Source organism: Podarcis filfolensis, assembly GCF_964270895.1.
Source record: "Podarcis filfolensis genome assembly, chromosome: 2".
Classification (NCBI taxonomy): domain Eukaryota; kingdom Metazoa; phylum Chordata; class Lepidosauria; order Squamata; family Lacertidae; genus Podarcis; species Podarcis filfolensis.
In genome coordinates this window covers 78,107,062-78,128,942 of record NC_139605.1, presented here as the reverse complement: position 1 = coordinate 78,128,942, position 21,881 = coordinate 78,107,062, and the positions used below count along the sequence as shown (strand labels likewise).

General features: G+C 41.4%; 1 long non-coding RNA gene across 1 annotated transcript in view; it reads right to left on the bottom strand.

Moving 5' to 3' along the window:
- Positions 1–888: 888 nt before the first annotated feature.
- Positions 889–21,881, bottom strand: part of LOC310755174 — a 142,697-nt gene continuing 121,704 nt past the window's right edge. Inside the window, exon 3 of the long non-coding RNA XR_014544209.1 lies at positions 889–979. This is a non-coding gene — a long non-coding RNA (uncharacterized lncRNA). The remainder of the gene's footprint in view (positions 980–21,881) is intronic.

Here is a 21,881-nt window from a genome sequence, read left to right as displayed (position 1 = left end):
TGGTGTTCAACCCAGTGAAGCAATTTATAGGAAATAGTAGCTAAAGATTATCTTTCTAAATTCGTATTTATGGCATCCAACAAGAATGAGATAAGGTATCTGTTTGTGGTAACAATTTGGAGCTCTGAATTGACAGGATGAAAAAGTGTATCCCATTCCTCATGACTATTCAGCTGACTAATTACCACAAATGTGATTGCTTCCAGAAATGCTTTAGTACCTCAGAACACTAGACTTTTAAGGCAAGATTATCAGCATGAGAATAAATGAGTTGGCAGGAGATAATATACCCTGAAAATAAGTGTTAAATGATTTATGCATCATTCATAGATGTGATGCTGCAGAGTGTTGAAAAGGTTTTCTTCTTCTTCTGGCTTCTGAAAAATAAGGTTAGGAATATATATGAAAATATATAAATGTTAGATTAGTTTAAAAGATGCAACAAGTACTGCGAAACTAGGTAATGTGGGCTTGACATGAGTTGAAATTTGAATAATCTCTGATAGAATCTATAAGATCCAATTTGAGTTGGACAAAGTTAATCAGCATAGTTGTGCCAAATTTGCAGTGTTAAATATTTGAAGAAATCAATTAAAGAAGAGAATTGGAATCTTTTCACACATTAGGGACTAAGATGTAATTCCACATTTGTAACATTTGAAGCAATTTTCATTATAATTTTTGGTACTTTAAAAATAGTTGTGAAAGTAATTTCTTAAACCAGAGGAAAGAAAGAAAGCCTTGATGAGCTTAATGGATTACATCTGATATATTGTTTGTCCACTATAGAAGGCTTCTTGATCCAGCAGAGGGAGCAAGGCTATTTTCACCAATTTGCCCACCCTCCTTGAACCCCCCCCCCTTGCTGTGTTATGAAGGTTCCTACAACAGTCTGTAGAGGATTGGGTGATGGGGATTCAGGGATGAGGCTGACTATATGAAAAATGCCTTTCTTCCTCATTCTGTTGATGAAAGTCTGCTGAAATGTAAAAGACAGACCCCCTTTTTTTTTAAAAAAAAAGCACACAATTCACCTTCTAGGACATTTAGACTAATATAGGAAGCTGCCTTGTATCTTTGGTCCATCTAAAGCAGTGTCATCTACTCTACCATCTGCTCTCCAGGATCTCCGGCAGATGGTGTACCTGCTACCTCCTCCTTTTAAAACTTGCCTTTGGCATGTAAAATACATGACCTACAACAGAGAGAGAAAGAGAGATCTCCACTGAATCCCTACGCATCTCACCGTTTACCAGCTTTAGATAGAAAGAACCAATAGAAGAATCATTCCAGATGTACACAGTAGTAATGTTGGAGGACATATTGCTGTCTTATTGCTTAATATAACTTGGGTTTGCTAGATGAACATTTGAGTCATAGAATCAGAGAACTGAGTTATAAGGGACTTCTAGGATCATCTAGTCCAGCAGTTCTCAACCTGTGGGTCCCCAAATGTTGTTGGACTACAACTCCCATCATCCCTGAGCTCTGGCCTTTCTAGGTAGGGGTGATGGGAGTTGTAGTTCAACAACATCTGGGGACCCACAGGTTGAGAAAGGCTGATCTAGTCCAACCCTCTACAGTGCAAGAATATGCAGCTATTCCATACGGGGAATGAACCTGCAACCTTGGTGTCATCAGCACCACACACTAACCATCTGAGCTATCTATCTCTACCAGGTTCTTTGACTTCAGGTGGATCTGAATAAGGAAACAGACTTGGTAATTGCTTTTGTGTGACAATTCCAATTGCCAGAGGTTGGACTTGGGGGTTCCTTCACACTCTACAGTTCTAGGATTCTAAGATTCATTTCTCTCTAGAAGCTGACAGAAGGTAGTAAATGTTCCAGAAAACAATTTTTCTACATAGATTACAATTACCCATGCCTTCCCAAACAAGTAAGAATTTAGGCTCAAACGCTAGTAAGACTTACAGAATCATAGAGTTGAAAGGCACCCCAAGTGTCATCTAATCCAAACCCCAGCAACCCAGGAATCTCTACATGCAGTCTCCCATCTAATTTGAAACTCTACCAGATGTTGCTTAGCTTTGTAAATGTGCTAGCAGTTTTATTGGTGCACCACTAGGAGGTTCTATGAGATGGTGAATTAGCTAAACAAAAATAAAACAATAATAACCCTTATATTTTGGGCCCCTAATATTAAGTACTGCAACCTAAATGAAGCACCTGAGTTAAGTAGGATTCCCAGTCTAACTTTAGTTTGTATTTTTAAATGCAAATTACTTTAATTGAAAACTAGAAGAAATAAGTCCAGTTAGTATCTCTCTTCATAACCAGCAACACTCCAATTCATAATACTCAGACTTGCTCATGGACAGCCCTTGAGTTTAAAAAAACAGATTCACAAGCATTTGCGTAAAAGTGAATCATGAATAAATTCAGGGAAATTGCAATCTACTCACGGACATTGTGTATACAGGAAAAAAAGAAGCAGAGTTTGTTGAATAAATTATTCACTGTGAATTATTTGCTTAGCTCTAATGATGGGCTTATCATGCAGTTTAATATTTGGAATTAGCATCAGGACAGCATATTCCAGTCACATCACTTCTTCTTTCACCTGTGTATTTTTTAATTCATTGACTCCTTTTTTGTTTTTATATGCTATCCAGTGGGTCAATCCATATGCAAAATTGTTTGCAACAGTTCTGAGCATACTCAGAAGTGTGGTTTTAACTTCTGCAGCCAGCCTGCCTCCCTGCCTGTGAGCTGGGATACTCTCCCAGTCTGCATGTCTGTCTGGGAACAAAGGCTCCCACCTGCCATTCATTTCTCTCTCTCTCTCTTCAGAATGGGAGCCTACGCCATTTGGATTTTGCAAGCATTCATAAGGAGTGATAACAAAACCAATAAGGCTTTTGAGATGAAGAGGTGATGTTCCTATACAGTGGTACCTCGGGTTAAGAACTTAATTTGTTCCGGAGGGCCGTTCTTAACCTGAAACTGTTCTTAACCTGAGGTACCACTTTAGCTAATAGGGCCTCCTGCTGCCGTCATGCCACCGCCACACAATTTCTGTTCTCATACTGAAGCAAAGTTCTTAACGGTACTATTTCTGAGTTAGCGGAGTCTGTAACCTGAAGCGTCTGTAACCTGAAGTCTGTAACCCGAGGTACCACAGTATTAGAGTTCCAAAGTATTTCCCATTCATCATAGCCATTTATATTTCTTTTATTTATAAAAATGTTTGGGTATCACCGTTTCATAAAAAAGCAAAGCAGTTTACAACCACACATTTACAGAACAAAAACCTGGGGGGGGGGATTAATATTGGAGATCATCAGCTATCTATTGCAGAAAGATCTTAATTGCCTGCATAAGCTTGGCAGCATTAAAGTTTTTGGTAGACGATCTTGATCATCAAGTTGGGATATAAAGATTCAGGTGATACCTGGGACCTAAGTTGTTCAGGTCTTTGTAAATTAATACAAGGACCTGAACCTGGCTCAATAGTGGATGGACTGCCAGTGCAGATGTTCTCAGCCATGTGCCCTCATCAGCAGTCTGGCCAACAGAGCTTCCAATCCAAGCCCAAGGACAGCCTCTCACTGAGAACATTACAGGAATCCAGCCTCAAGGCTACCAGCACATTGACTACAGTGGTCTGGCTCTCCCCGTCCAGGAATGGCCCTAGCTGGAGAATCGGACAGAGGTAGTAAAATGCATTTTTAGGACACTTGAGCCTCTCATGACAGAGATGTATTCAGGAGTAACCCCAATCTCCATAACTGCTCCTTCAGAGTGAGTGTGACCTTAGCTATAAAGGGTAACTTGCCTATCTCCTGAACGTATATGGGAACCACCTACCCAAAGAGCCTCTGTCTTTCATAATACTTAACAACAACCAGCCCTGGCAATTTAGCTCAAGGGTGGATGAGTTGTGCACAGTGAGACAGTGTGAATGCTGAGTTAATGAAAGCCATCTACTGCAAGTTCAGGGCAGAGATATTTGAACTAGGAATTGGTTTGCTATTGCTTCTGCTAGCAGCATTTTTCAGTCATCAAATCAGTGTGAAATAAGTCCAGTTAGTATGGGGTGGGGGGGACACACATTTAATCCAAACAGCTATGGAAATAGTTCCACGCATCCAAGGTGGAACTATTACCACACACAAAAATCTTCTTTCCAAAAAATTCCAGGAGGATAGTTCCAGAAAGTTTGGTAACTAACTAGAACAGTGTGGGAGGTGGTATGATGATTTTGCAGGGGCAATAGGCAAGAATTGCCTGCCCTCCCTTTTTCTTCCAGCAGTGGTTCCCAATCTTTTTTTGGCCATGTCCACCTAAGCATCTCTAAAATCCTGACACGCCCCCCCCCCCGTGACATATAATAATAATTATTCAAAAAGTGGGACTTCCGGGTTGGCGCCATCGCCGAATGGCGGACTCCCTCCGAGCTCCGGAGGGAGTCTGCTCGGCAGGGGCTGGGTTCTACCGCACCGGCGATGCGGGGACCCTTAGAAACCACGGCCACGGAGGCCGTGGACATGGAGACTCGGCTTGCACCGTTAGCGCCCTCCCGACTCGTGAAGGAGCCTTTTTAAAGGCTACGGATCGGGTGCCGGGGAGAAGCGTGGTGCCTTGAGTTCTCTGCTTCCCCTGCTGAGCGAAGCCGCATGCCATTCGGCGGAGAGCGCTGACTTCTTCCATTGAAAATTCGGACTTTTCAACAACAACCCGTGAGTAAATTTGGAAATCGGGTTCAAAAGGAGGAAAAAAAAAAAATTTTTTTTTCGAATTGGATACGAGCGGGGGGGATCCAAAAAGGAAGTCAGTCCCCTCCCTATTGTAAACTTTCCAAAACAAGGACGGGGAAACCAAGACCCAAAAAGGCTTGCATTGCTGATAAAAATCCAAAATTTCACGATGGGGAACTACAAGAACTGTGCTGGAGGAGGAACTGGAGAAGGGAAACGCAACCCCCCCCCCTGGGAACCGGGGTGACTGAAGAGAGAGCCTGGTGAAAGGAGTCGGAGATCTTGACAGCTGTCAAAATAGCTGTCAAAGTCGAAAAGCGGAGTGGATTTTATTATGAGAACTTGGCTGGTTAAATTTGATACAATTTGCTACAACTTGTTAAAATTTGGATACAAAATGGCGAATATGGATAACAAATTGACTTTTGGATTAGAGGAAACAAAGATACAACAATCCCCCTTGAGGAGTTTCGGGACATTACAAGGATTGGGAAAGTGGAAAAACACCAATGGAACTTTACAGGACTGGTTATCTTCTGGGAAAGCTGCAAAACGGAAATAACATCTCGTCTTCAGGGTGTTTTCTTTTTTGTTTTTTTAAAGGAGACAATAGATTTTTCTATTGAAGAAAGGAAGGGACTGAACGTAAGGTTTTGCCCCTGAATAACAACCATCCCTGCAGACTTACCAAACTTTCGAACTACAACGTTTTAGCAGCGGAACAAAGGGAAATCAGACTACAACCTGGAAAGAACAATGGAGGGAGTTTTATTACAGTTTTATTAAAGACTGAAGTTAAAGTTTTGAAAAATAATGATAATAATAATAATTTTGATTTTCAAAAAAATTTATTTTTAATTTTAAAAAAAGAAAAAGCCAGCAAGGAGCTGGGGAAAAGTTGTGATTTATGGTCTTAAGAATTCCAGGCAGACACCAGGGGTTGATGGTCAGGGGGAAATTAAACCGGGGACAGGGGGGGGAGAACTAAAACTCCAAAGGCTTGCCAACTTGGTTATTTTTTGCTGAATTGGTCTATTATTCATTATATTTTTTTTATTCTCTACCTTTTCTGTTTCTATTATCTGGGGTGCTTCTTTTATTAAAAAATGGAAATTGTGGAATGACATGGGGTGGGTCTTGGGGAAAGAACACTGGGTTTTTTTTTTTTTCTTTTTTTTACTGTAAAACAAATTAAGTTTCAATTTGAATGGGGAACTTGTTTGGCCAACAATATGAAAGGGGAATATGGTAGGGGTGGGGGAAGGGGGGAGTCCCGTAAAGTGATATTTTTTGTATTTTTGAAAAATTTTAATAAATATTATTTAAAAAATAAAAAAAATAAAAAAAATAAACATGGAAGACTTTTGTCGAAGGATGAGAAGGACCAAGAAAAAAAAAAAAAAAAAAAAAAAAAAAAAACAAAAAGTGAACTCCTATTCACGTGGAGGAAGGCTAAATGCCATTAACTGTTAATAAACCCATTCTCGAATTGCCCCCCTTAAAAATCAAATTGCCCCCCTGTGGGGTGTGTGAACCATGTTAAGAACCATGGCTTAGTGGATCTCAGTTTCTAGGGACATTTTTGGACACATCCCAGCATGTTTAGAAGAGCAGACATCAATGTGAGAAGCACAATTATTTTTTAGAAATCCTCTCAGGACAAATATTGCCCCCTCAAAATGCATTCTGTCTTCTTAGTGCTCTTTCCCCTCCCCAGTGTTACCCATGGATTGAAAGCGGTGACAAACTAATTACTCAATAACTAACATTTAACAGAAGCTGGGCTGCAACATCTTCTACCAGCTGAAGCTTACAATAGCATTGTCTAATGTGGTTGAACAAAAGTATTATATTATTTAAAATGATGCATCATTCTGAAGATGCTCATTGTAAGCAATGCGTATATAACGATATAACTAGAAGTGTATGTTTGCGAGGTGTCTCAAGGACAGTAGTAGAATTAACCAAAAATATTGCAGTTACAAAGGGAGCACGTTGCCTCGGTTTAAGCAGAGCAGCAAAAACATCAATGTATAAAACCAAACGTTTCCCTCCACAGTCTTTGATTGCTTAAGGGTTTTCGACTACTGTTTCCAAGGCTTTGCTGATACCTGTAAGGCACTGTGATCCTTACAAAATATCCTACACTGTTTGAGGTTCATGACACAACATCACTCAGTGTTGGATGGGTGGGTGGGTGGGTGGATTGATTCTGGGTCACAAGCATCTTTCAAAAAAGGGAACAACTCAGATAAAGAGCTAAAGTGGATATGATAGGTTACTGAAAAGGTTATCATGAATACATGAATTATTTTCTTTCTGGCTTTCTTTTCTGACTTGAAAAGAAGGCTAATTTGAAATCTTGACATTTCCCTTGGATGCAAGCTTCATATCCACTTCCAGCTGCAAAAGGTTTTTGCAAAACTAGGCTTGGCCCTGCCATCTTAAGTTTATATAAGGTGCAAGGTACTCAGGGCTGTTGCTGGGAACCTGGTGAAGGTCTATTTTATATATATGATCGATAAGAGCTGATGCAAACATAACACCAAACACTGCTATTCCCTACAGGGCCTGGAGAGGTCTCTGTTTCCTGAACACATTTATACCTGCATAAGCAGCATATTAAATGCAAGTGCGCAGACATATGCAGCGTTTCAGCAGCAGGTTGGCGATGTTTATGAAGGTTCACAAGCATGCTCTTGGTATATTCAAAGATTATTAAATCCATGCATTTAAAAGTGAATCATTGTGCTTGTTTTATTTCTTACCCTTCTAATAACTAGCACCAATGTATATCAAAGTGGCATGATGGTATGTGGTGTTTTTTTCCCCTTTGGGTTTTTTACATTTGAAGCAAAAGGATTTCTTGCTTAGGCATGAACATAGGGCCTTTTAATTGTTCTTAAGAATAATGACTCAGGCCAAACTAGATACATGGGGCAATCAGAAGCACAGTCCTGCTCTACTCATTGATAAAGCAAGGGTAGGGAAAGTTGTTCATTACGTAAACATAAGGAAAGAGAGATAAATACAGCCTTGTCCTCAGGGGTGAACGAAGGCGTCGTGACACCCGGGGCGGGGCGTTGCTACGTAGGGTGCATGTGCAGCATCGCTGCGTACAACGCATGCACCATACGTAACAGCGCCACACATGCACTGTACATAGCAATTTGCCACCGGTGCCAGGATCCTCTGCTCACAGCTGCAGCCATGAACGGAGGATCCTCCACATGCAGCTGCAGCGGCGCGATGGCTGCTTGTGCTGCTGCGAGCCCCCACTGGGTGCCTTCTTGTCACCCCCGCAGACATGGCACCCAGGGCTAACCGCCCCCCGCCCCCCATTGCAATGCCACTGCTTGTCCCCTGCCTAACCTATCTGTACTCCAAAGATTTAGGTAGTTTCCTACCTGTCTGGCATTACAGCCAGCTGGGCAGAGACTTTGTAAAATCCACATAGCACAGTAAGGTGTGGTGATGGTCAGGTTTAAATCTGTTCCCCCATATGCTCCTTTCCCTTCTGGGAACCACGTTCTTAATCACATGCACAGGATTGCTCCATATGTCTATTCTGATCCTTGAGAGTGTATAACTTGTGAGCCTTGCCACATATCAAGGTGCTTCTGATGAATAATCACATATGGCCTAGGGAGGCGACCAGTGCTTTTTCCCCAAGGGGTACTCAAGGGAACACAGTACCGGCACCTCTTTTTTGTTGTTGTTATAGTTAGAAAATGTGGCACTTGCTGTAACAACTTCATGGTGAGCACTTATTTTTCTAGAAAAAAAGCAGTGGAAGAGACAAAGTTATCACGTGCATGTCCAAATTCAGCCGTCATGGGTGTTTGTTACCATTTAGGTTGTTTTTCAGTACTGCATCAAAAGCCATTTTTCTCAGGGGCCATGATGGTCATAGGAAGAAACCCTGACTGAGTGTAGATGATGCATTCAGGAAAAATAGGTGGAAAGGGTTTTTAGTCTAATAAAGTTTGGTCCACATCAAGCAAAATACCACATTGCTTTTCTTTGGTGTCAAGGACATTAGGCTGCAGCCTTGTATAGGTGCTCACCTTCACCTTATGACGAGGGCAAGTAGGGCCACATTCACTGGCTGCACCCGCTTTTCTTGCAACCCCATTGCCCAGCCCTGCTGCCTTCCGTGCATCAAATGGAGAAGTCCTGAAATGTGGGGCCTGCTCTGTGCATGTAGATTCCCCATATGATTTACAACAGGGATGGGGAGCATCAGGCCCAGAGCCAAAATGCTTCTTTCTCTGCCCCTTGGAATTCTTTCCCAGACCACACCCATCAGTGTCCCCTGCTTCACACCTCATGTATTTTTGCCTGGTTGGAATCTGTCCTGGACCTCTGATAATGCTTCTTGCTTGCCAGGACCCTCCAGCACCCCCAGAAGGTGTCCAAGCTAAAAGAGGTTCCCCACCCCTTATTTAGAATCCTGATTGTGTCTGGATCTCAATCACATGGGGAGCATTAATGTGTAGAGTAGGTTCCCCACTTGAAATCTACCCCACCCAGCTCATGGAAGATGGCAAGCCTGGGCAACATCATCTCTTCCCATTAGATGATTGTACTTCTCTGAGGGATAGGATTGACCAAGTAGGTCTACCCTGTATCTTAAAAGTGCTTCAGGGATTCTTGTAAATAAGCATGAACCTGCCAAGTAGGTTAAGCACCAACAAAGGAAAATAGAGGTCCTATAATTTAACCACTGTGTAGAAGAGAGAATTTAGGGGACCTTATGGTGAAATGGGACGTGGGTGGTGCTGTGGGTTAAACCACAGAGCCTAGGGCTTGCCGATCAGAAGGTTGGCGGTTCGAATCCCCACGATGGGGTGAGCTTCTGCTGCTCGGTCCCTGCTCCTGCCAACCTAGCAGTTCAAAAGCACGTCAAAGTGCAAGTAGATAAATAGGTACTGCTCCAGCAGGAAGGTAAATGGCGTTTCCGTGTGCTACTCTGATTCGCCAGAAGCAGCTTAGTCATGCTGGCCACATGACCCAGAAGCTGTCTGCGGACAAATGCCGGCTCCCTCGGCCTATAGAGCGAGATGAGCGCGCAACCCCAAAGTCGGTCACGACTGGACCTAATGGTCAGGGGTCCCTTTACCTTTACCTTTATGGTGAAATGAGAGAAGCTGGAGCTGATCACATCCTATGTTCTCTAGAATGGTTACAGCACCCTGTGTTCCTTTAATAAAATAATACTTTATAAATTAACCTTTCCTGCTTTCAATGACCAACAGCTATACTTGAGGTTTTAAAATCAACTTTTTTGGAAGCACTACTTTTCCATACAACATATTTGAAGGCGTATGATATGCTCTTTTCAGTCATATTTTGATTTTAAAATAAACCTGAACTTGAATTTTCCGGTGTTTTTACATTTTGACTTACTTTATATAGAATTAACATTTAACTTAAATGTTCTCAATAGTACAATAAAAAGATATACTTTTCACCACTGAATTAACTTAACTGACAGCAACTGTGGAAGACAAAATGGCGGTGTGGTGGGGGAGAGAGAATTAAAATAAAATGTACTTGCTGCATTAACAGCTTTACACAGGAGGGGTTTTAAAAGTTATTTTTCAGGATAAGTGGGTTAAAATTAAATGTCAAATATAATTTGGTTTAAGGAGTTTGAAAGATATGATTGTCCTTAGAGAAATTCTGAAGTCTCAGGTCTCCTTGCCAAATGGATATTTGCATAATAGTGAGGTGTGGGGTTATAGATCACTCTGTGGCAGCATGCCAGACCATAAACAGCTTGGTAAAGCTGTTTTAAAAAAAGTTCCATCAGATCCACATTAATCATAGCAAGAAATTGGAATCTTATTTAAAATATGATGTGCATTGACATCTCTTGCCCCCCCCCCCTTTTTTTACTTTTTTAAGCAAGTAAAGAATTCGGAAACATATAGATCTTTTCATTTCTTTGGGTTTCACACAAATGCGGAAACTGAATGTTGACATATATTTGTGTGCGTTCTTGCACACCTTACACTTTGTTAAATGCTTTTGAGCATCAGCCTTATAAAAACATAATGTCTGAAGCAATTCTATCAATCCACAGTTGTGAAATTCTTCCAGTCAACAGCTGGAGGGGGGAAGGGGGCAGATTAAAAAGTAGTGGTTGGGGTCTTTGAAAATATTATATACTCACATTTTGGTTAAAGTTCCACATTACCACCTGGTTCCTTGCTTCTCCTGTATAAATTATTACGCCTTCTTATACTATATATAATATATTGGAGAGTGACTGAGGAAAAGACAATTTATAGTTCAATGACAAACTGCATTGTGTGAGAAAAGTACTGCGGACCTGTTTTAAAATAGCAGGCCAGCGTGCACCTAGCTGGCTTTCTTTTATATCCTGTGGATTTTCTACACGGTTGGATAGATGCACTGGCAGCATGCTATGCATCCCAAAGCATTTACCAATTGTTGGTCTCAAGGCTTTGCCTACACTCAGTGGGATTTTGTCAACGGTAACCTTGAGGGCAGGTGTCAAAAAACTGGGTGGAGAGATTTTCCCTTTATTGATCCTCTCCAATTCCACATATACTGGCAAAAATGAAGGAGATTTGTGGTCAAATACAGAACTTGCCGTATCACCCATACTGCAGAAATGAGGACTTAGGATTTTTATGTGGTGTATAGCAACCTGCTGTGCAGTTTATCTACTACAATATCACAGTGTGCTTAGATGCCTTTGTATGCACAGATTATGGTCCCTATTCAGAGAAGACAGACACACTCAGTGGGGAGTCGCATTGCAACCTGCTTTTGGAATTACCTCTAATTTTGAGGGGAGGGGGAAGCATCTGGCAGTGTCATGTAGAAGTGATGCTAAAGCATGGCCAGTATACGTGAATCAGTATGTAGATATTATTGTATCACAATATTGTGATTGTTGTAACCCAAAACCATTTATTTCCTCTTGGGCACACCCTCACTTATATCTGTGCTCTGCTCTAGAGACTGCTTATGGGAATCTGAGTTCTGCTGCATTCACGGGACTCATTTGCTCCCATGAGCCTCCACTGAGCAAATGTCAATTGGATTTTCCGTGGATTGACGTTTGCTCTGCTTCAGCACTACATAGCAAGTTTTCCTGGGGGAAAGGGTGGGAGAAGTGGGAAACTGTGCTTTCTAGACATGGGGCAAGCAGAAGTCTGGATGAGCCCTTAGTCTTGATTGCTTTCATGAATGGCTTTTCTTTTCTTTCTAATTCTGATGAAAAGCGGTTGTATCAAAGGGTGTAGCATCAGTGGAATGAAGAGGCAAATCCACTCCACATCCCAGTGGGAAGGAGTTGCGGTGGACCGCGTGGCCACCCACTCTGAACCGGGGGCGGGGGACTTTGTCCCCCATTGCCTGGGGGATCCCGGCCATGTCAGAGCCCGGCCAGCCAATCTGCTGGTCGGGGGAAATGGCCGGGGCCGTTTAAATGAAGGAGCAAGCCAGAGGACTTCCTCTTTGGCTCGCTTCCTCAATCACCCGCCCTCCTCCCCTATTTTGCAGGTTAGGCAATGGCCTTGCTATGGACTTCGGTTGGTCGTCTTGGTTGTCCGAGCGGCTTGGTAGGGATTTTTCCACTTGGCAAATTGGCACTGGCCACTTGGTTTTCGCCTACCTCGTAGCAATCATCATAACTTTGTTAGGGTTGCAGTTAGGCATTGTTTGACCTTGTGTGGGGGAGGGGAGGTATGGCCATCACCTGCCCCTCCATGCTTAAGAGTATTCTGCTAAAGGAATCTGGGGGTGTTGATCTTGTCTGAAGCCCGGTTGGGGGCTAGGGCCTTGACACAACCCCGATGGGAACACCAGGGGAGCTTGAGTTGGTTTGCATCAACAGAGCTCCCTCTACCGGTGGTTTACCCTTACCGGACTTCCTGCACAGGGGCAGGAGTCAGATATAGTCGGGTCCAATCAATGCCTAAGCCAATACCGCTCACATTCTGTAATTCAATAAAGTTGTGGCCAAAAACCTAATGTGTCCTTGTGTGAGTTACTTCCAACGAGGGGGTGGCTGCGGGGTCTTGACACGCAAGTAATTTCCACCTGTACCCTTTCTCCTTACAGCTCCTCATACCCTCTCCAAATCTGCTTCAGAGGGTTGGGGAACACTTCTGAGAAGATGGAGGAGGCAGGTATGGAAGAATGCGGAGGGGAAGGTTGGAAATTGCTCTTCCTTCACTGATCTGCTAACAGAAGCCTTGCTGTCAGCCAAGCAATATTAATGGACACACACACACACAATTACTTTATATATCTTTGTATTTTAAAGAGCATTTCGGCAACTACATGATTCTGTTTGTTTCAGTTTCATACCATTGTGTAAGTTAAGAACGCTACACACCACATTGTTGTAGTCTATCCATTTTGCTCCTGAGAAAATCACTAGCATTGGACTTGACAGAAACAAGCGTGCTAAGAACTCCTTCCTTGTTTCTGGAGCTGTGAGTTAATATATAGCTCAGGCTGAATTTATAGCACTGGGTGGTTAATAACTAGGAAGTCACTGCTGCCCAGATTTAACTGTAAAGAAGTTAGCTTACTTATTGCTTTAACCGCAGCAAGCTGATATTAAATCTCATAATACTCACAGGCAGTTTGAATGCGTTATTGAGCAGAAGCTGTACAGATGGGGTATGTATGCAGCAACCTGAAGCCAATTCATAATATTTGCCAAGAAAGTTCAGTAATAAGGGCATGGTGGTTGATTTGATACCGTTTGGGTAACACTTGCTTGTGTTTTAATGACAGTTATTGAAACATTGTGCATATTTGAGCTATATTTAAAACGTTGTTAATCCTTTCCAAAAAGTCATCACGAAAAGGGCTATTTGCAAGGGTTCTTAAAATAGGTTTAAACTTTTGACTATAAAATTCTGTAAAAATGAAGTATTTGGAATGAGGTGAACACACTGCTTTATTTATTATTACTGCCTTAAGCATAAGTTTCAGGATATGCCAGTAAGTGGCATATGACATATCCAAATGCTATTTTAAAATAATCTGCTTCAAGAATTCTAAGTTTTGAAAAACTTTAGTTTGCCTAAGCTTCTGGGTTATTGGCAGGGCTTGTTTTCAGCTGGAACTCACCGGAAATCAGTTCCGGTGCCTCTCAGGTGGGCGCCATTGCCATTACAGTGGTACCTCGAGTTAAGAACTTAATTTGTTCTGGAGGTCCGTTCTTAACCTGAAGCACCACTTTAGCTAATGGGGCCTCCTGCTGCCGCCGCGCCACCAGAGCACAATTTATGTTCTCATCCTGAAGCAAAGTTCTTAACCCGAGGTACTATTTCTGGGTTAGCAGAGTCTGTAACCTGAAGCGTATGTAACCCGAGGTACCACTGTATAAGAGAACAAAGGAGGTGAATTCCAGCACCTCTTTTTCTAGAAAAAGACCACTGGTTATTGGAGATAGCTAAAGATGGAGGGCACAAGGAGAACCGGACGACAGAGGACGAGATGGTTGGATAGTGTTCTCGAAGCGACCAGCATGAGTTTGACCAAACTGCGGGAGGCAGTGGAAGACAGAACTCCCTGGCGTGCTCTGGTCCATGGGGTCATGAAGAGTCGGAGATGACTAAACGACTAAACAACCACAAACTAAATCATCTATTGGAACTCTTCCTTTAAACATTAGGAGGGCTGGTGTGGTTTGCCCTTACACTCCATGCTTGCTTTCATCCCATTCCTATTACCATATAGCTATGGGATTGGTGAGTTGGTCTGGATAGGAATCCCTTCTAGACCTGTGATTCTGTATTAGAATCTCAAAGAAGAACCTGCTGAACTGGCCTTGTCACCCTAGGAAAGAGAATAGGCTGAGTTTTTTTGAATGTGCGGTTTTAGGGTAAGCTGGAACCTCTGGGGAGAGGGGCTTGCCATTCTTGGTGTGCTGGATCCAAAGCTTTAGCCTTTGGGAGCTTCAAAAAAAAAAACAAAAAAAAACAAAAAACCAACACCTAATATGAAAGCAATATCCTGAAGTGCTAATATTATGAGTCCTTCCATTCTGTGCTCAGGATGTAAATATATGTAAACGAAACAATATATCCTAAATACACCATAGTCTCTGTTGCCCTGTTGGAGGTGGCTGCTACCCAGGTAGTGTTGACTCATGACTGGGCCTTTTCAGTGGTATTGCACATCTGTGGAACCAGCCCACACACACACCCACACCCGTGGGATGTGCCTGTCTTTGTCGTTGTTGACTTTCAGAAGAAATTTAAGAACATTTCTGTATTCCTATACTTTTGATGGCTGAAAGATACTGGTCACTTTGAAATTAGCAACTGTGAGGGCATGTTTAAATGCTTCCTTGTGTTCTACATCTTTATAAATTGTTTTGAAATGTTTTATATTATTTTAATTTGCATTGTTTTATCTTTCTGATGTTTGCCACCTTGGGCAGCTTTGGGACAAAGGGTAGGATAGAATTATTTTAATGAAATAAATCTAAACTCAGGAACCTACCATTTATGAATACACATCAAGTAAGAATCATCTCAGGGTGTAACTGGCTGACATGGTTGTGAGAATGGGTGGTGAATAAGAGAATAAAGGAGGCCACTTCACAACATTTGAGATACACCACTGAATTCAGGAGAGGCTGCTTGGATCTGGTACATAACGGGGAGCATCAAGAGAGATGCCACGTTCCAGTATTTTACAATGCCAAAATGTACGTGAAGGCATTCAAAGCAGTCTTAAATACAATGTTTCACCCTTAGTACTTCCTAGAAATCACTCAGCATCTGAGGCTGGCATCTGAGGGACTATAGGACCTGTTAGTTCTCCCTCTCAGAGAGTGGTGAAAGAGATCTGCCCTCATAGAGGGAGATCTGTCATTGGATGCCTTCCCAGTGAAACTGTGGGGGCAGGTGTAGAGAGAAAGGATCCATATCCCATCCATTATCCTAATATTTCTCCTGAATGAGGAAGAAACGTTGCCAGTCCTGGAATTGGCTTAATTAGTCCCCCCTCCCGGTGTCTATGGGAGGGGAAAGGGGTTTAAGCGAGAAAGAATACTTCTATGTGGAACTGAAAATAAAAGAGGGAAAAGGTGGTCCATCTGCCTTGGGTATTAAGGTTGCCATACATCTGGGAATTCCCGAACATGTCCTCTTTTGGGGGTCCTACATACCCATCCAGGGGGAATTTCATATTTTAAACAAATGTCCTGGATTTTGGATTTTGTGTGTGTGTGTGTGCGCACAGATGGTTCTGGCTCTGCTGTTGGTGGTTCTGCTGCGGCAGTGGGATTATTGTATGAGTGCCCTAAAAAAACTCAACAACTTTTTGTGTCCAGATTTTATCTCTTGAAATCCCGCATTTTGGATTGCTCTGCCCATGAATTTGGCTTCATGCACTTGATGGTGCAATGGTTTTGATGCTGAGCTTTTCGTTTTTTGAATGAATGAATATCCTTAGCCCAGAAATCCATTGTAAGAAAAATGAAGCTGGGGGAATGCTGCTGCATGTTTAAGTAACAGGACCCATTTGCCCACTTCCTCTGTCACAGGTGGCTGTTTGGCAAGGACATACCATTTAAGAATTCTAGGCTAGGGGATGCCTTTGGGCTGTGAACTTTTTCCCCCTCCTCCTTCTTTTAATTGCTCCCAGAAGCCTGTAGAGTTACTCCTTCACCAGAAAAGAAAAGAAGAAAAGATATAAAAAAAGAATTACATGTTTTTAAAAAGCACATCCAATTAAGTGCGACTTGCGGTGTTAAGCAGACAGCATTGTTAAAAAAAAGTCACAACAGACTTGTGAAAACATGTTTCTTCAGTATTAATTATGCAATGATGGAAGACACTGGATGTTACATACATCTTGTCTTAGCTCTAAATTAAATGCACATCCATGCTTTTTCAAGGGAAGCTGTTGTTATTTAACTTGCTTTTGGCACACGATAACATTGGTAACTCATACGTATGTGTCTTTTTTGCTGCTAAACCATGAACATCTAACTGCCATACCATCACAACATTTTATTTTTAAAGGACTTGTTTTCAAATAAATGATTGCACTACATCTACGAAAGCACCAGTAATCAAGTCCAGATCTCGGCACCTCTCATGTATGCTTTTCCAGCAGGAGTTTTACATTGAATCCCTAATTTAAAAAGCTTTTAACAGGAGGCAGCTTGAGTCTGAAGCTGTCAGTTTTCTCCTTGTCCTTGATGCATACCAAGAAAGAGATTTTACTTTTAAAGATGCTTCAGTTCCTTGAGACATTTGTATTCAAACATTACTCCCTCCCCTTTTTTGTGTCTTTCTCATGGGAACACAGCTCTACTCTTCAAATGGAAAAGAAATAATAAAATACATCAGGAACAGTGGACCCCAGACCTAGTGTTTCTCTCCTTGTCTTGGAATGTTATTTCCATATAGAAAGCTACTCTAATGGGACACTTGTAAATGGCAGGGAATTTAGCCCTCGTGGAGTCTTCTCTAGAAATTGGATTTTTGCTTAAGCAAACAGCAAACCATGCAGCAGGGAAAAAGCTATTTATTTGGCTGCCTCTTGAAGAGCCTTACAAAAATACAATTCAGTTTACTATGATCAGTCAAGTCAATCTAGTCAGCACCATATATATATATATATATATATATATATATATATATATATATAGTATTAGTTCAACTAGTAGAATCAGCTCTTTAAAGTGTAGTCAGACTTAGTATCAAATATTTTACATTTTGCCTACATTTAAGTCAGACAGAAAGCAAAATCAAGCAGCTTTGTCATCAACACAGGCATCTTTGTTTAGAATTCATGAAACCAAGCACCAACATATAGAGGGGATGTATATTTTCAGCTTCTTCTGGAACACGTAAATGTGACCATGAATCAGATCATCATTTAGGTATGAACTCTATGATCTTTATTTCTGCTTCCCACATTCCCCTCTTATTTCATTCAAGGCGTGCAGAGCTCCCCGTTCAGAATATTCACATTAAGGTTGCAAAAGCAGGGAGTCTCAGTATCTGTGCTCATTTATACTGTGATTTCTTCACATCCATGCCTTTTAAAATCACCATGGCCAATCCAAATATTGCCTTTTCTGTGCCTTCTTCAGAAATTCAGAACTGAGAGCCAAACGAAACAGTTGCCTTGATGTACTGCTGCTGACAATGACACACATACACACACCCATTGCTCTGGTCTGGCTATGGAGATGAAATGAGCAGTTGACATGATTGCTCCCAAGCATCCTTCCTGGCATAGTGGAGCCAGAGTGGCTGCTTGGTATTCTGGGAGGTTTTGGGCTCTGAATCAAGCCAGAGAAAGACCAGTGCAGAATGCTGCAACACGGTTGATAACAGGAGTGAGGACTTGTTATGATCAAAGGTAGCTAGAGGGTATAATTAGCCTATTACTTGGGATGACTTTTAGATGGTGTGGATCTCCGGGTAAAAAAACACAAAAGAACATGTTGACACTGGAATATTGCTAGCTGGAGGGAGCTGCAACTTACAGTAATATTTCAAGAAGTCTAACTGTAAGACCTTTGCTTAAGCAGAATTGTAGCTGCTAAGAAACAGTTTCAGTGATGTGTTTTATTTACCTGTTTTATTTTCTCTACTCTATTGATCCTGTGAGTTTGATTGTTTGCATGCAACTAGTTCTATCTTAAAACATTTTTTGTCCTAAGAACAATTTCTTATACTTTTAGCAAGCTTTTGACTTTGGTTCATCAGACCTATTATTTCACTCACCCCATGTCTAAAAGTCAAACTGCACATTACCCTGATATATTCTCAAAGAGACCTAATAGAGCTCCAGGGTGTTTGGCAGAGGTAGTCTGGGAGAAAAAATGCTTTCACCAGCTGACAGTGAAAGGTTCATGGGACAGGAGGATAAACCGGGGGGGGGGCACTCTGGTTGACCTGCTCTCCCTTTCTCATAAGGGTACTGATGTAGCTGGGGACAAATGATAGCTGCCTATGGCTCAGCCATTAAATATATGTACATTTTAGAGTCGGTTAAGTTTCAGCAGTGAATGACCATGTGCCAACCTGTGCTCAACACAGTAGTGTGCCTACTACAAAACAATTGCAATATTCTCCATTTCATTTGCATGCAGAAAAAATAATAATAATTTCCAGGAATGTTGGGAGGTTGCCTCAAAATGCATTAAGAATATTGTGGGTTTAGCAAAGTCACGATGAGAATCAGGATCATCCAACTTTGACAGCATCACTAAGATTAGTGCCTGGGAACGCTTCCAAATTCCTACAAACCGTACCAGCTACATTTGAAGGCATTCCTTTTAAAGAGAAGACAACGCCAGAAATTCGCAGCTAGTGCAAATAAATAAATAAATGGCACACATACATGTCATTCTCAACCCCACCCCCCAATAGCATTTCACAATATGGCTGACATCAGGATGTTACATGTTTTTCGTTGTGCCACATTCATTGGTTACCACAGACTGAGGAGAAGAAAATGCAGAGTAGTATGACCAGAGCTTTGAACGGATAATCAGTTTTCTCACTATAAAATCCTCCAGAGCGTGCAGGAGTACATCATATTCCATCAGTCTCTGAGGAGGGTCCCACCAACCTTACAGCGGGGAATTGTTGCTACCAGTCCAAACTTCACCAGAAATGGTCCAACCATGAAAAACAAAAAGGAAGTGCATTGCTCGCCCCTGCCTTCAGACCTTCAGTCTTGGACTCTCCCCACTTGGGGCAAAGACTACATTAAGGGTATGCCCTCCTCAGTGTGTTTGACAAGTGACCATTAGGGACAGCCCCATAGACATATACCCATTACACTTGTCCTTCTGAAATAGCATCCTCCCAAATCAACAGCAGACACTTGAAATACATTTAAAGATGTTTCTTGTCAGATGTCTGAAATCTCTATTGCTCTTCAGCCAACTTCACCGAAGTGTTTCTACTAGGCCAGTGGGAGGTGACCCAAATCCCATTGACTTGAAGTATTTAGCAGCCATCAACGACCTTAATGACTTCTGTTCTCTACAACACCTAATGAGAGACAGCCAGTTTGGTTTGATTGTGTGATTATTTGACCAAGGCTTGGCTGTTGTTTTTGTGAGGAGAAATATGTAGATTATTGTGAAACAATCTAATATCCTCACTAAGTAAAGTAACTGCCATAGAACTGTGAATTTTGGTTTTGGTGGTTCATATTTCTACATTTTTTTACCATCCCATATAATAAGCTAGAAACATTTTATAAACTTCTAGCATCATTTGGAATGCCTGGTGCATCTTGTTGCAAGCATAAGAACTCATATGGTGCCCTTGTGCTTCTCTTCATTGATTTCAATTTAGAGACATCGGCACAGAGAAAAAGGTATTTAACAAAGAAATTGTTAAACCATGTTGGGTAACGTATATGCCAATTACACTGGGACCATGCATGGCTGTGGGGCGTAAGACACATTTGTCACCAAAGGCATCAAGCGCTGTGCACACATCCATGGAGTGAAATCAACTGCTGAGAAAAATACATTGCAGCTGGCTGGCTTTCAGCCTGTGCTGTTAAACAATAGCTTGTGCATAAACATTCACCCAAGTAGGAAATAAATTGTATGCTGATTTCATTTTGTTTTGTTGTGTGTGCTCGTAAAACAAAAGTACCGTCTCCCAGTGTTTAAACACACTGACTCTTAAAATGCTTTGTATTACATTAGTTTGCATTAATGCATTAATGTTTCTAATGCAAGGTTTGTAAAACAGGGTCTTCTGATTCTATCTACATGTGAAAACTTCAGGTTTTGGGGGACAGGGATTGTATCAGGAATGTGAGATGATCCCAGACGCAGAAATAAGAGCTCCTGATAACGGCTAAAGCCAATATTCATTTTTTCTTCACTGGTACACCCAGTCAATCATATACATACTATTACATATCTAGTCTGTTTACCTTGAACAAATTCATTTTAGTTCAGCCATTTATCCTCTGGACCTTATATTTGTTTGCTTCCCATTTCTAAAATAATGGCCACATTATTTGATTTTAAATTACATTTTTTATTTTATGTCTAAACTTGTTCTGTTTGATGATATAATCTGCTAGTGGGGCTCCACAGATTTATTCCTTTAAATAAATGTTGGCCCTGCTAGGTATTATGCTGGTTCCCAAAACATTATGAAAAATGTATGTCATTTATTTTTCATTGTTATATATTAAGCATCCCATGTGTATGTGGCTTTTGTATTTCAAAACAAATTAGCAGGGTGAGAATAGTGGCAAAAATCTCATTTCATTTTTGACTGCCCTTCCTTGCAAGCTGAACACATGCATTGGAAAGAAGCTAGAGAGAAAGAGGGTGGAAATCTATTAACAACTCTAGGCTGTGCTTTGAATTTAGATCCCAATTTTTTAAATTGTTGTCTTTGTAGGGATATATGCAGGGCAGGGGATACACCACAAAAAAACTGATTGTCTACTGTGGAATTTAAGTGCTGCCTCAATTATTCCATACAGCACTTGAATATACCACCATACAATGTTATGTTACGCATCAGTGCCCATCCGAACGACCAGGTTCCCCCGATTGCAACTCAGTCTCTTTCAACAAATATCCTGGCAATTTCAATTAACTTTATTGCTTTCAAGATCAGCCCATGTTCTTACTTCCTGCTTATCTTGTGGTTAATGATAAAACTTCATGTTATATCAGTAGGGATAGGAGGCTGGGTTAAGATGGAACCGCAAATGGGAATCTGTCTAGTGTATGGAATCTAAGGCCACAATCACACTATGCATTTAAAACACTATAATGCCACTTTAACAGCCACAGCTCCACCCAAAGAATTCTGGGAGCTGTAGTTTGTTAAGGGTTCTGAGAGTTGTTAAGAAACCCCTGTTTCCATTCCACAGCTATAATTCCCAGAGTTCGCTGTAAAGAGGGCTTTATTGTTAAACTGCTTTGCAAGGGGACTAGGGGGTCTCCTAACAACTCACAGAACCCTTAACAAATTACAGCTGCCATAATTATTCGGTGAAAACTGGCTGTTAAAAGTAGTATCAAAGTTGTATGGTGTGGATGTGGCCTACTTGCTGATTCAATTAAAGCTACATAAAGGCGGCAAGAGGGAGAATATAAGCCCTTGTGTTTTTTAAACTGGGAGGCAGGTGGTGATTAATC